Below are 13,565 nucleotides of genomic sequence, written 5' to 3'. Positions count from 1 at the left end.
TGGAAAGCACCAGATCTCCTAGCTGCATTGACTTTGTTCTGACAAAGTGTCAAGCTGCGTTTTCTGGACTCAATATTTCCAAACCAGATGAACAAGTCATTAAAATTAAAAGTGTGATAGATGCCACAGACTGAACACATCAGGTATGTCTGACAACCATCTTAAAAATCCAGATAAAAGATAAATTAAGGCTGAAGCTCAACTTCAGAATACACCCTCTGGCATTTGTGTCTTTTAGGCAACAACAGACAAAGACCATTGACCAATTCATAAGTAGATGCATGATGTCCTGTCATGGCAGCTGAGCTAGCCAACAGAATAATCGAGCACGTGGTTGTATCTACCCCAATGAAAGCGTTTCAAAAATATATCTTGGACCAATCCAAAGTAGTGGAAGCACTTCTACAAAGCAGATGCAAGTACGAGACCATGCTACTGGGTATACAGAATCCACAAAGTGTAATATATCCACCACTAGTATGATGGCAAATCCAGACAAGTCTAGTAAGCAATGCGGGCATACAGGAAATACCCAGGTTTTGACACTGTACGCAGAGCATGTGACAGGGCATTGGAAGTGCCAATGGCAACACAAAGGCCAGCACAGGTAGCTCAACTTGAGGTCAGGCAGGTATGGTATTTCGATCAACTGAGAGTATGTACCAAACAGTGTCAAGACAAGATGCACAAAATGTCTAGCAAAGCTACACGGTCCAATGATGAGGATGACTAGACTATTGAATCATTGATACACAGAGTGAGCTGAATTTCAGCACTGAACATCAAAGAATATGTTGGCACAGTGGTACCACAGAAGCCTTTGCCACAATCCAGATTATATGCCCACAGATGCAGAACTGGATGCCAGTGCAGATGCAAACATCCTTCCACACTGAAATGTATGTATCCCCAGAAGTGGCAAGTGATGATTCAATCAGCCAAACTCACCATGGATAATGACTCGGCGATTCCATCCCCGGGATCCATTACACTTCAAAAACTCTCCCTATGATCTAATTTTTTTCTATACAGTGTGGACGTCATGGGTCCAGTGATCAAAGTCCTTCAGGTGTGCAAGGACCTGCCCTTCGTCACCATCTATAGTATCAACAAGACAATAACAAAGACCACAGATCTCAAGGTGCAACACCCTGTGCTTATACTGGGAGAAGATCACCTAACTGAAGCGCAGATCATCAGCCAACAGGCCCAAGAACACTGAGCTGAATATGTATACCCATTCCAAACTTCGAAACGTCATGCCGCAGAGCAAATGTGGAATTGCTACTCGGCAGACAATGATGGACAAAACTCCCCAGTCATCACTCATCGATACTACCAGAAGTATGTGATACACAACTAGAGCAGCACAGGAAGATGAAAGATGCCCATAACTGGTACGCGGGTATTGAATTACCCAACCTGAACATCAGATGGAAAATTTGTATACAACACCCAAATGATGACATCTGGAATTCAGTAGAAATAATCAGCATATGCCCAGAAACAAGATTGTATCAGAGAATCCCTACATTGCAGAAGGAGGCCATTTGGTCCATCAAGTCTGCGATGACTCTCCGAAAGAGCACCCCACCCTATCCCCATAACCCCAAACCTTTACTAGTGATAATCCACCCAACCTACACGTTTTTGGATGCTAAGGGACAATTTAGCATGGCCAATCCACCTAACCTGCGCCTCTTTGGACTGAGAGGGGAAACTGGAGCTCCCGAAGGAAACCCATGCAGACATGGGGAGAACATGCAAGCTCCCTAAGACAGACAACCAAGGCTAGAATAAAACCTGTGTCCCTGGCACCGTGAAGCAGCAGTGCTGACCACTTTACCATCCCTATTAAGTATGAACACCAAGTGGCATGACAGTATGACGAAACAGATGTCAAATCAGAACATTACCACAAGCAGAAACACTGATCAGACATATTACAAACAACACAGTCTAAGATGTAATACAAACAAAGCATCTCTAAAGAGCATCGTGAAAACATTTTCTTTTTATTCATTCATGGCAGGGCCAGCATTTATTGCCCATTCCTGATGGCATTTAATAGTCAACTACATTGCTATGGGTTTGGAGTCACATATAGACCAGACCAGGTAAGGACGGCAGATTTCCTCCCCTAAAGGATATTAGTGAACCAGATGGGTTTTTATATCATTAGACTTTTAATTTCAGATTTTTATTGAATTCAAATTTCAGTATCTGCCGTGGTGAGATTCGAATCCAGGTTCCCAGAGCATTATCCTGGGTCTCTAGATTACTAGTCCAGCCGCAATACCACTACGCCACCACCTCCCCTGCCTCCAGCAAAGATCACCATAACTTAAGTCTGGATGGATAAACAAAATGCCGAAACATTTCAGAGATTTCTAAATTTATTGCTCTGTGATAAAAGTTCATTCATACAATGCTATTTTATTTTACTTTCAGGTAAATAGTTTGATTCTTTAGAGGTAAATCTTTAGTTTAGGAAAAAGGGGGATGCATATGGCATGCATATAACTTTAAGTGAACATTCTTATGTTACCGTCTATTGTTACTACCTTGACAGAATGTGATGTTATTAGTCCCATGGCTTGAAGTCAGTCTCCAAGTAACAGAAGTGGAGATCAGATCTACTATACTTGGCCTCCTCGCTAAACCTATTTGGATATAGACTTATTTTCAGATAAAGAACCTACATTGTGTGTTTACGTCAAACAGAAGAAGAACATAACAGAGTTGTGAATGTGCTGTTCACTGTTCAATAGTGGATGTGTATTTGGAAAATGGATCATCATTCATTGGAGCTGTTTGGATGGCTTAATTTGCCTTTTCAAAATGGCTTCCACAGGTATGTGATCTCTTTGCCCCGTGATGCTCTTCCCCAAATAAATGCTCAAGTGTGTCTAACACAAAATGCATGGTGAAGACATTTTATTTTTCAAGCTAAGCTTAATTCATCTCCATTTTAGTTGATGATGTGAGTTATAGACCGTGGGTTGGCCTCCTCACATGAAGTAACTTTTTGTTCCTCTATGTGACAGCATTGAATGATGTAGATGTCAACGCATTTTGGTACTTGAGTTTGAGGGATAATCTTTCACTAATCCAGGCAGTTAGCATGGTGACAGTTCTATGGAGAGCCGACATCCAAGTCATAAAAAAAGTATTTACTTCTCTGAACACCATGTATGTTGGTTTGATGGGTCACCATCAGCAGTGCTTCAAATTCAACAGGATCAGGCTGTAGTATCATCTCCAGAGAGTCATTACTTCATTTTGTGCTTGTTCAGTGTGCTTAAGGGAGAGCTTCCAATTTCTTCGTGTTGCCTTGTTCATCTGGACTGTAGGTTCAGATTTCATCCCCTGTGACAGCAAGTCACTCCAGATTTTCAAGTGTCACATGAAGCCAAAACCAAAATGCTTTTCAGAACGGAATGAGCAAACAATTGAACAGCATTGCAAAAGTAGTCAAAGGACATCTTCACCTAATGAAACATTAAAAACTCTCTGCAGCACTGCATATGTTTGCCTTTGCTAATTTGGGCAGGCAACCGTTTATATTTTGAGGGTGGCATTGATTACAGTCAATGCTTTTTAAGAAGGTTTGGATTGCTGTCAGGCACACTTCATCATTTGCTTTCATTATCAATCGGGTTGCTGATTGGTGCATGAACTTTGCTATCAGCAAGTTTATTAATGGGCATCTTGTCAATCTGTGTTTACAGCCTGAGGTAGTTTCCTGGCTGTCAACTTCCTACGTGGGACCTCAGGATGAATGTGAACATGGAATTGTACCTTTGAACCTCCTATCCTTAAAAACATGCTGATAGTTAGCCACTATGTAATGACTTTAATCAGGCAATTGAGGTGGACCTGTGAGAATATGAACCATCAAAAGATGTCCCTGATTAAGATCCAAATTGATGAGCCAATCAGGGACCCTCTTGCTTTGTACTTAACCAGGAGTGTCAGTTCCTTTGGGATTGCTAACTGAAAGCGCTCTATACTGTTGTCAGACTTTTAAATAAAGAGATTTTGGTGAAGGGACTTCTGCCTCCGAGGACTTATTGCACACTGCATCTAATCTTGCGGGTTCTGATGCTTGTTCCAGTAATTTATTGTCATGTATTGTAAAGATTGATCACATTGAGGTTTGTACACAGTTTGAAACATGGGATTTCGACCTTATAACTCTTTTGTCTAGTAGAAATGGTTTGCAAATGTTGGAATCCTGACTCTCTGCCACTTGGATTATCTGATGTTCTCAGGTTTTCATTTACAAGGTTAACATTAGCATCATAGGCCAGTGAAAACTGAACTTGTTAATGAGCAAGTTGGTGTGCAAATTTTTCACAGATCCAGCATCCTAAATGGAGACAATGTAATCTTCATCTCCGTCACAGTTAACTTCACTGACATACCATAGTTACTAATTGTCGTTGTGCTGATTTCTGGGCTGTGGAACTATATTAAACTACCAGCCTATGTTAAGTTGCCAACCTCAAGCAGGGTAGGACCTTTCTTTTCGAATTTACTTACCACTTTTGCACCTTTATACACACAGCCTTCATATCTGGAGCCATTTTCTGTGCTAAAGCATGAACCTCCTTGGTTCATAATTCCTTCAGCTTTGTTGATTCACAAGCTTTGAATTCCACTTTATTTCTTGCATTTTGAAAATGTAATGTTCAAGTAGTTCATGACTTTCCCCAAGACATTGTTGCTATATCTTGGTAAGGATGCTCGCTCAGTGTCAATCGTGTTTCAATCTATCACAAATTGAAGACCATCAGTTCTTTTCACTGCCTCTCTAGTACTGCAGGTAATTAGACAGCTTTCTGGCTGCTAACTGAGACACAATACAATCCCATAGCTGTCCACATTCTGCCAAACCTTTTCTAATTGCTCAATTACAAGGGTGTGTCTCATTCTGCTGGCAGCAGGATATTTTGAGTAATCGATTAGTAGGCCTGCATGGTGGCAGCAGTCACGGTACATAACATTTTAATTACCTTGTTTTTAAATGATTCTCCAGCTGATATGGAGTAGTGTACAATCAAAGGTAAAAATGTTGCCAGGATTGGTATTGGAGCACTCACCTTTAGGATCAGACCGGTAACAGCCAAAAGGCAAGTAGCAGGCTAGCTCGGAACTGTCCCTGCAGTCCCAACTTACTTAAAGCAGTGCCTGGGAGATCAAAGGACAATGCTGAGAGACTCCCCGATTGTCTCCAGGCAAGTGGACGTCAAGAGTCTGACTACAAATGTTCCTTTTCATCTGAATTATTCCCTAAAACATTTAGGGGCTGTGAAGCTCATCCTTGGTAATTGAGGTGGTGTGCATAGATCCACTGGAAACAGCAACCCTCCCATAATTAGCATTGGTCCATGCTGTAGACATGTCTCTCTCTGTTCACTGAAATTCTGTACCTTGCTGTCATTTCCTCCTCCCATCCAGGCTTTGATGCTGTCCTTCTCCAACCTGGCCTTATTCTTTCCTGATGTTTCAGTTACTATTATCTTCAACACCAGAGACACTGACCCTGCCTTTTCCAGTGATTGTGCACTCTCTCAATTTTCACATCTTCCCCGCCTCGAAAGTCCATGACATTGGGACTTCTCTTTTCCTGAAGAGGAATTCATTGGTTGTTTAGTTCTGTTGAGCTGGTTCCAAGGACTATTGGCCACAACCACATTTGAAATCTGTAATCCTTTTCTCATCAGCTTTTTGAGGGTTCAGCTTGCACGGTCACATACAGTACAATGGTCACATACAGTACAATGCCCACACCAGGAATTTTGCATATTGCTTTATGACAGGCCAATGCTGGATATTTCATCCTGCTGACAGAATGCAGAGTAGGGGGTTTGCTAGCCTTGTCCTGATTTTTTTTAAAATCAACAATTTGTGAACAAGTCTTTTCCCTAAGACCTCCACAGTTTACAAATAATAATTATTTTATTGATATGTTTTGTCAGCCGTAGCTCAGTTGGTCGCACGCTTGCCTCTTGAGTTAGAAACTTTGCGGTTTAAGTTCCACCCCAGAAGTTGGGGGAAAAGTCAAGACTGACACTTCAGTGCTGCACTATGCGTGGCTCCATCTTTTGATGAGCCCAGATTGGAGAAGGACAACATCAAAACCTGGCGGCACGGTGGTTAGCACTGCTGCCTCACAGCGCCAGGGACCTGGGTTCAATTCCAGTCTCGGGTCACTGTCTGTATGGAGTCTGCACGTTCTCCCCGTGTCTGCGTGGGTTTCCTCTGGGTGCTCCAGTTTCCCCCCACAGTCCAAAGATGTGCAGGTTATGTTGATTGGCCATGCTAAAATGACCCTAGTGTCAGGAGATTAGCAGGGTAAAAAGGATACGGGAATAGGGCCTGGGTGGGATTGTGGTCAGTGCAGACTTGATAGGCCGAATGGCCTCCTTCTGCAATGTAGGGATCCTATGATTCTTTTCTATGATTAAGCCAAGGCTCCCTCAGATGGAAGTAAAATGGCACAATTTGGAAAATGAGGGGAGGTCTGGCCATGATTTATCTCTCGATCAATATAAACAAAAAGAAGGCTATTTATGGGAGCTTGCTGTGTGTACCTCAGCTGCTGTTCTCTACTTTATAACAGTGATGAAATTCAAAAGTACTTCATTGTGGGGGTCACGTGATGCAAGCGTGGGGGCTGCTTTTTTTATCCCGAGCTCTGGGGGTACTCATTTTTTAAAAGCCTTTTTTAACTCTGATGTATGATCCATAATTATCTAATCCTCGCGTGTATAATCGGTGCTCTGTTCCTGGGAGATCCTGGCTAAACTTTGGTGACGGGAAGCCAAGTAAATTCGAAAAAATCCTTATTTGAGTCGGGTGGTCGGAGATGGCTGGGTTAGGGCCCAGTTCACAGTGGTGAATGGGCCGATATTGCAGCAGTGCCGTAGGCATCGAGATGATGGCAGCCATTGTGAGCGAAGTTGTGGACGATGGTCTTGGCTCCCTGGCACAGATTATTGGTGCTCACGTTGATGAACTGCGAGTAAATTTGCTGATGACACCAAGATTGGTGGAGTAGTGGATGAGGTGGAGGGCTGTTGTAGGCTGCAAAGAGATATAGATAGGATACAAAGCTGGGCTGAAAAATGGCAAATGGAGTTTAACCCTGACAAATGTGAGGTGATTCATTTTGGTAGGACAAATTTAAATGTGGATTACAGGGTCAAAGGTAGGGTTCTGAAGAATGTGGAGGAACAGAGATCTTCGGGTTCATATCCATAGATCTCTGAAGGTTGCCACTCAAGTGGATAGAGCCGTGAAGAAGGCCTATAGTGTGTTGGCGTTCATTAACAGGGGGTTTGAGTTTAAGAGCCGTGGAGTTATGCTGCAACTGTACAGGACCTTGGTGAGACCACATTTGGAATATTGTGTGCAGTTCTGGTCACCTCACTACAAGAAGGATGTGGAGACACTGGAAAGAGTGCAAAGGAGATTTACCAGGATGCTGCCTGGTTTGGAGGGTAGGTCTTATGAGGAAAGGTTGAGGGAACTTGGGCTTTTCTCTTTGGAGCAGAGGAGGTTGAGAGGAGACTTGATAGAGGTTTATAAGATGATGAGGGGGATAGATAGAGTGAACGTTCAAAGACTATTTCCTCGGGTGAATGGAGCGGTAACTAGGGGGCATAACTATAGGGTTCATGGTGGGAGATATAGGAAGGATGTCCGAGGTAGGTTTTTTACTCAGAGAGTGGTTGGGGTGTGGAATGGACTGCCTGCAGGGATGGTGGAGTCAGAAACTTTAGGAACATTTAAGAAGCTATTGGATAGGCACATGGAGTACTTCGGGATGATAGGGAGGAAATAGCTTGATCTGGGTTTCAGACAAAGCTCGGCACAACATCGTGGGCCGAAGGGCCTGTTCTGTGCTGTACTGTTCTATGTTCTATGTTCTATAACCTAAAGGGAATGGATGAAGCAGAAAAGGGAATCCTGTCAGTCGAGAGGGCAGTTTCCTCAATGAAGGTTCTTCTTCAGTCCTTGAAAATCTTCTGCATGGCATGTCAAATATCCTGGTTGATTTGGGGAAATCAGGTTGGAGAAGGAGTATCTGTGCACCCGGCCTCCAGCTGGGATGAATTCCTGGCCAAATTTGAGAACTGGCTGCCACGTTCTCACAATTCTCGATTTGAGGGCTGGGTGTTTTGAGTTCTATGGAGCACATTGTATCCGGTATTTGAGGCCGCAGGTCGGTCGAAGACTCTGACCACTGGTCTTGCATTGTCTTTTCCTCGATTTTCGTCAAGAAGGTCTTAAGGTGGCCAGATGCAACAAATTTTTGCCACCTTCCAGGGCCTAGGTTTCTCTTTACCAGAGCTTTGGGACGATGACATGGTGGAGATGCAAGGCTTTCAGTTTAACTCTGGATGGATCCTGGATGTTGCTTGACAATCCTGTCATGTCTTTGGCCTTCTCAAGCTCCATGGATGTTTATATTATCCTGAAGTTCATCATTAATCCTAAACCTTGTTTCCTTGTGATGATGCTCCTGATTTTGTGATATTGTCTTTTATCCTGACAAGGATGAATGATATACGTGTACAGAGGTGTTATCCTGTTACGCTGTGAAAATCAGGGTCCATTAATTAAGTCCTTGTGTTGATCCTGTACTGTGCTTTTTTTCATATGATGGGGGCAACCCTGAGCTCTGAGGCTAATGTTCTGCAGTGAAAACAGAAAATTCTGGAGAAACTCAGCAGGTCTGACAACATCTGTGGAGACAGAAAAGAGCCACTGTTTCGAGTCAGGATGATCCATGTCAGACTGGAAACGTTGGCTCTATTCTCTCTCCACAGATGCTGTGAGACCTGTTGGGTTCTTCCAGCATTATCCATTTTTGTTTCAAATTCCAGCATCCACAGTATTTTGTCAATATTCTGCTGTTCTTTTTTTTTGGATTTCAGTTGTTTTGGGGTTATAGAATCTCTGATTAACTCCTGTTATGGTACAGACAAACTATATATCCTGGGAAAAAACGCATTGTATTGTTGGTGCCTCCAAGGTGGCGGGGGATGAGGGAAGCATCCCAAGTATGGGGCAGAAATGCTTGGTGGTTAACCAAGGATTTTACTGTGCTAATATCCTGTATTTTGTATTGTTGAATAAGCAGTAGCTACTTTAAAGACTTAAGTTCTGCAGCTCTATCACCATTATCCTGTGAGCTTGGTTGTGCACCACTGAGCCAATTGTGGCTGCATCCTGTTACCCTGATATTCCCCTCCGATCCTTCAATTCATCCTTTTGTTGTCTGCATGATGGGAGGTGCTGGATAAATGAATAATCTGAATCAGTTTTAATGGGTCTTTTTTCTGTCTCTTCCTTTCTGGGTTGGCACGGTGGCTCAGTGATTAGCACTGCTGCCTCACAGCGCTGGGGACCCGGGTTTGAGTCTGCACGTTCTCCCTGTGTCTGCATGGGTTTTCTCCTGGTGCTCCAGTTTCCTCCCACAGTCCGAAAGATATGCTGGTTAGGTGCATTGGCCAAGCTAAATTCTCCCTCAGTGTATCTGATCAAGCGCCAGAGTGTGGCGACTTGAGGATTTTCACAGTAACTCCTATGCAGTGTTAATGTAAGCATACTTGTGACAATAATAAATAAACTTTAAACTTTACATTTACTTGTTTGAAAATTCTGACTACTTCCAGGTATGCTTGTCCCATTTTGAAAATTTTCTAAAGTAAAACCCTAAACCTCTAATTCTTAACTCCAATTTCAGTTAAGCTGGTGTTTTCCTTCCAGTCCCCCTGTTTGAACTGATAGTTCCCGGGAAGGGAGAAGCCTATGGAGGCGTTCTTACTGGCTCGCCATGCCGGTCGATCAGCATGGTGAACTGGGAAGATCGCAGGTGAGGATAAAAAACGGATATGCACCCTATCCTCCCAGCCCTGTTTTGCCAGCAAAATGAGCGCGAAGCCGATCAACAAACATAAGCTGACTTACCTGCTCCTGTCTGGCATCTTCCAGCCTCCCTCAAAAACACCAACGAGAATCAGTACTGGTGTCCACCAATGTAGACCGGGTGCCATGGCCACGCAGGGGGGTCAGAGGCCATTGAGTCCCAGGGTGTTCGGGGGCATGGCTGGGCAGTGCCCATCAGGCAATGGCATGCTGGATAGTGCCTACTTAGCACCCTGGCTGGGCAGCAGATATCCACTCCATCTGACGAAGGAGCAGTGCTCCGAAAGCTTATGGTATTTGCTACCAAATAAACCTGTTGGACTTTAACCTGGTGTTGTGAGACTTCTTACCATAAGTGTGTCAGGGCAGTGCCAATGAGGTGGGGCACTTGGGGGTGGAGCTATGATGGGAAGCATATGCATAAAGATGGGGGAGTCTGTGCAGGGGGTCCGTGCAGTGGTGTAGGGGGTGTGCAGAGGGTGATTGGCACAGTAGGGGTGGGGGGGCATGCAGGGCTCGGGGATAGAGGGTCTATCACGAAACTCATTGAAAGAGTCCTGATGTCCAGATGCCAGCAACCTTCTGTTGGTGGGTGGGCGGGCGGGGGGGGGGGGGGGGGGGGGGCGCGGAATAATGTGGCTGATGGTGGGGGTGGGGTGTGATCCAATGTCCATGAGGTCTCCTGGTTCCCCTGGAGATTGGGGTGCCTGAGAGCTGTGCGGCTGGCTTTACCAGCTTTACTTGGGCTCTGCTCCCACTCACCCACCCCCCCAAATTGGCGCAAATCTCCCAGCTGTCAGAAAAACTGCGAGTGTGGGAAGATTGCAGTGCCGAACTCACCCAAAAAACAATGTGGAACACTCCCATTTTCAGACTTTTTCAACACTTAGAATTCTGTCTTGAATACATGATGATGGGTGTGGTTGTCTGTGGGAGGGGCAGTTGGGGTGAGTGGGGCGTATTAGATCTATCTAAAAGATTCTGCAGTCTTATTTGAAGAATAGGCAGAAAGTTAATCACAACCAAACCCACCACAAAGGCAGACTGGCTGATCATTTATCATGCTGCTGTTTCTGGGGTCTGACTGGGTGCAAATTGGCTGTCACTTGTCTCTTTGAAATAACAATGTTATGGTTTTGAAAGTAATTCATTGCATGGGAAATGCTTTATGACATTCTGAGGATGTAGTAAGGCCTTGTATAAACACTATGCTTTCCAGTTGTGTGTGTCTCTTTCCTCCCTGCCCCATTCTCTCCGCTTCTCTTTAAATTGTAGCATTTAGTTTATATTTCCTCTCCTTGTTCTTTCCTCCAGAATGTACGTCTTCACACTTGTGTCAGATTTCATTTGCTATGTGTCTCCCCTATTTCAGCCGTGTGTGTGCGTCCCCAAGTCTGATGCTGCTTCTCTCATAGTAACTGATGTGTGGTTAATCTTACAATAATCTTACAAAGCTTGTGTGGCTTTTGCTACCAAATAAACCTGTTGGACTTTAACCTGGTGTTGTTAAACTTCTTACTCTGTCTCAGTGCAGACTCATGGATTCATGGAGGGAGCATGACGATAACACCTTTTTGAGCAGTTGGGTTCTGAAGGAAAAAATTAATTTCCACTGTTTTGTGTGCCTCTAGATGGCAAAAAAAAGGCTCATTCCCTGTGCTTTGCCGAAAACCCTGTAAATCTTTCATTTTCAGGTATTTATCCACGTTTCTTTTGAAAATCATCTTCCAGTGCCCTTTTAGGCAGTGCATTCCAGATCACAATGACTCTGTGTAACAAGGAATTCTCCTCACCTTTTCCCCCTCCCAGTTCTCTTACTAATAGTTTTAAATCTGTTGCACCTATGTCACTGGATAACGTTTCTTCCTAAAAACCCTCCAGGTTTTTAAACACTTGTATTAAATTGTCCCTTAACGTTCTCTGCTCTAAAGGGAGCAATGCCAACTTCTTTCTCTATCTGAAGTCCATCATCCCTGGTACCATATTGATCAATCTGTTCTGCACGCTCTCCAATGTTTATATCCTTTTTAAAGTGCAGTGTTCAGCATTTAACACAATACTCCAGTTGAGATCTAACCAATGCTTCATAAAGGATTAGTATAACTCTCATTTATCTGCATCCTATGCCCGTATTTATAATAAAGCCGAAGATGCTTTTTTAACATCTACTGAACTTGTCCTGCCACCTTCAAGAAGATTTGTGCATGCCCCATTCTCTCCACTTCTCTTTAAATTGTAGCATTTAGTTTATATTTCCTCTCCTTGTTCTTTCCTCCAGAATGTACGTCTTCACACTTATGTTAGATTTCATTTGCTATGTGTCTCCCCTATTTCAGCCGTGTGTGTGTGTCCCCAAGTCTGATGCTGCTTCTCTCATAGTAACTGATGTGTGGTTAAGCAACACTCTACTGTGTATGAGGGTGCCATGTAACTGGAATAATCTTACAAAACACCAGCCCCAGCAGGAGCTGGTATATCACGTGTAGATGCCACTGTTGCCTTCACCTAGTCTCCTCTCCACATAGGCAACAGAGTTCTTGTCATACTTCTGGGCTGCACTGTCTCTTCCAGTGCATTGAACAAATTAGCATGGAACTGGAGGTGGGGTAGAGGGTGAGGATTGGGGAAAAAGGTTTTTGAAAGAGCCACAGTAATCCCTGATTCACACTGCAGCATCATCGAGAAAAGAAGGTTAGAATCTTGGAGAATGGTATTGTTATGATCCCTGTATAACTTTTAAAATGAAACAAATTTTCCAAATGACCAGCGAGCATAACCAAAGGATAGATATCACTTTTTAAAGATTTTTACTGCAACAAAAAAACCAAAATCAACATTGATCAAGCATTACTTAACGGGCAACTAATACTTTGAACTGAAGACGAGGTACTTTTGTGCCTAACACAAATGAGATGTGTCTTACAGCTTTTTTCACTGTGCACTGCACTTCTGGAAGATGTGTAGCATTACAAGAGCAAATCGAAAGTTATTCCTGGCTTTCCAGCAGGCTTTCTTCTCCCTACTGCATTAGGTTGAAACTTCCGATGCCCTTCAAAAGTTTTCCACTCAGTCTGAGTCTTCCACCAGCAAGGATCACCTCAGTGATTCCCTGTTCCTCAAACCTCCAAAAACATCATTAGGTTTCTCCCTTTTCCTTTGAAATGAAAATCGACTCTCTTAAGCATCCTGCTTTTCCAAAGCAGTGAGCCTATCCACATTCCCTCACTCCCTCTTGTCTTAAACTGTAGTTGTCCCAGGTGTGAAAATTGCCACTTGATATTTCAATGTGTTTGTCTGAGTTTCCTCCCCCATAGCCACCACATCACATGGGCCTGTGTCTAAATGGAGATGTTTACAATGACCTCACCATTCCCCTTTCCAGAGCAATCTGTTTCATCTTATGTTAAAGGAGATGTATTAAAGCATAACCATCTTGTAAAGTCCAGCATTTGTAGCAATATTTGTAAATACACAGAATGCTGACTCGAGCATGGCGTGAGCCTTAATCCCGAGTGACAGGCACCACTGTTACAAGGAGACATGGCTGTTCTCATTCCCTAAACAACGGCAAGTTATGAAAAATGGTTTTGCATGAAGCTATTGGCTTTTTAGTTAGCTGCTCA

The 13,565-nt window shown here is 43.5% G+C and overlaps 1 protein-coding gene across 2 annotated transcripts in view; it reads left to right on the top strand.

Annotated features, from left to right (window-relative positions):
• The window catches only part of LOC144491433 (glypican-5-like), a 594,817-nt gene that overhangs the window by 190,788 nt on the left and 390,464 nt on the right, over window positions 1-13,565 (top strand). The gene's annotated exons all lie outside the window — the stretch shown is intronic.

This window comes from Mustelus asterias, chromosome 3, assembly GCF_964213995.1.
Source record: "Mustelus asterias chromosome 3, sMusAst1.hap1.1, whole genome shotgun sequence".
In the NCBI taxonomy this organism is placed as follows: domain Eukaryota; kingdom Metazoa; phylum Chordata; class Chondrichthyes; order Carcharhiniformes; family Triakidae; genus Mustelus; species Mustelus asterias.
The sequence above is the reverse complement of the archived record's forward strand: the minus strand, read 5'-3'. Positions and strand labels throughout refer to the sequence as shown.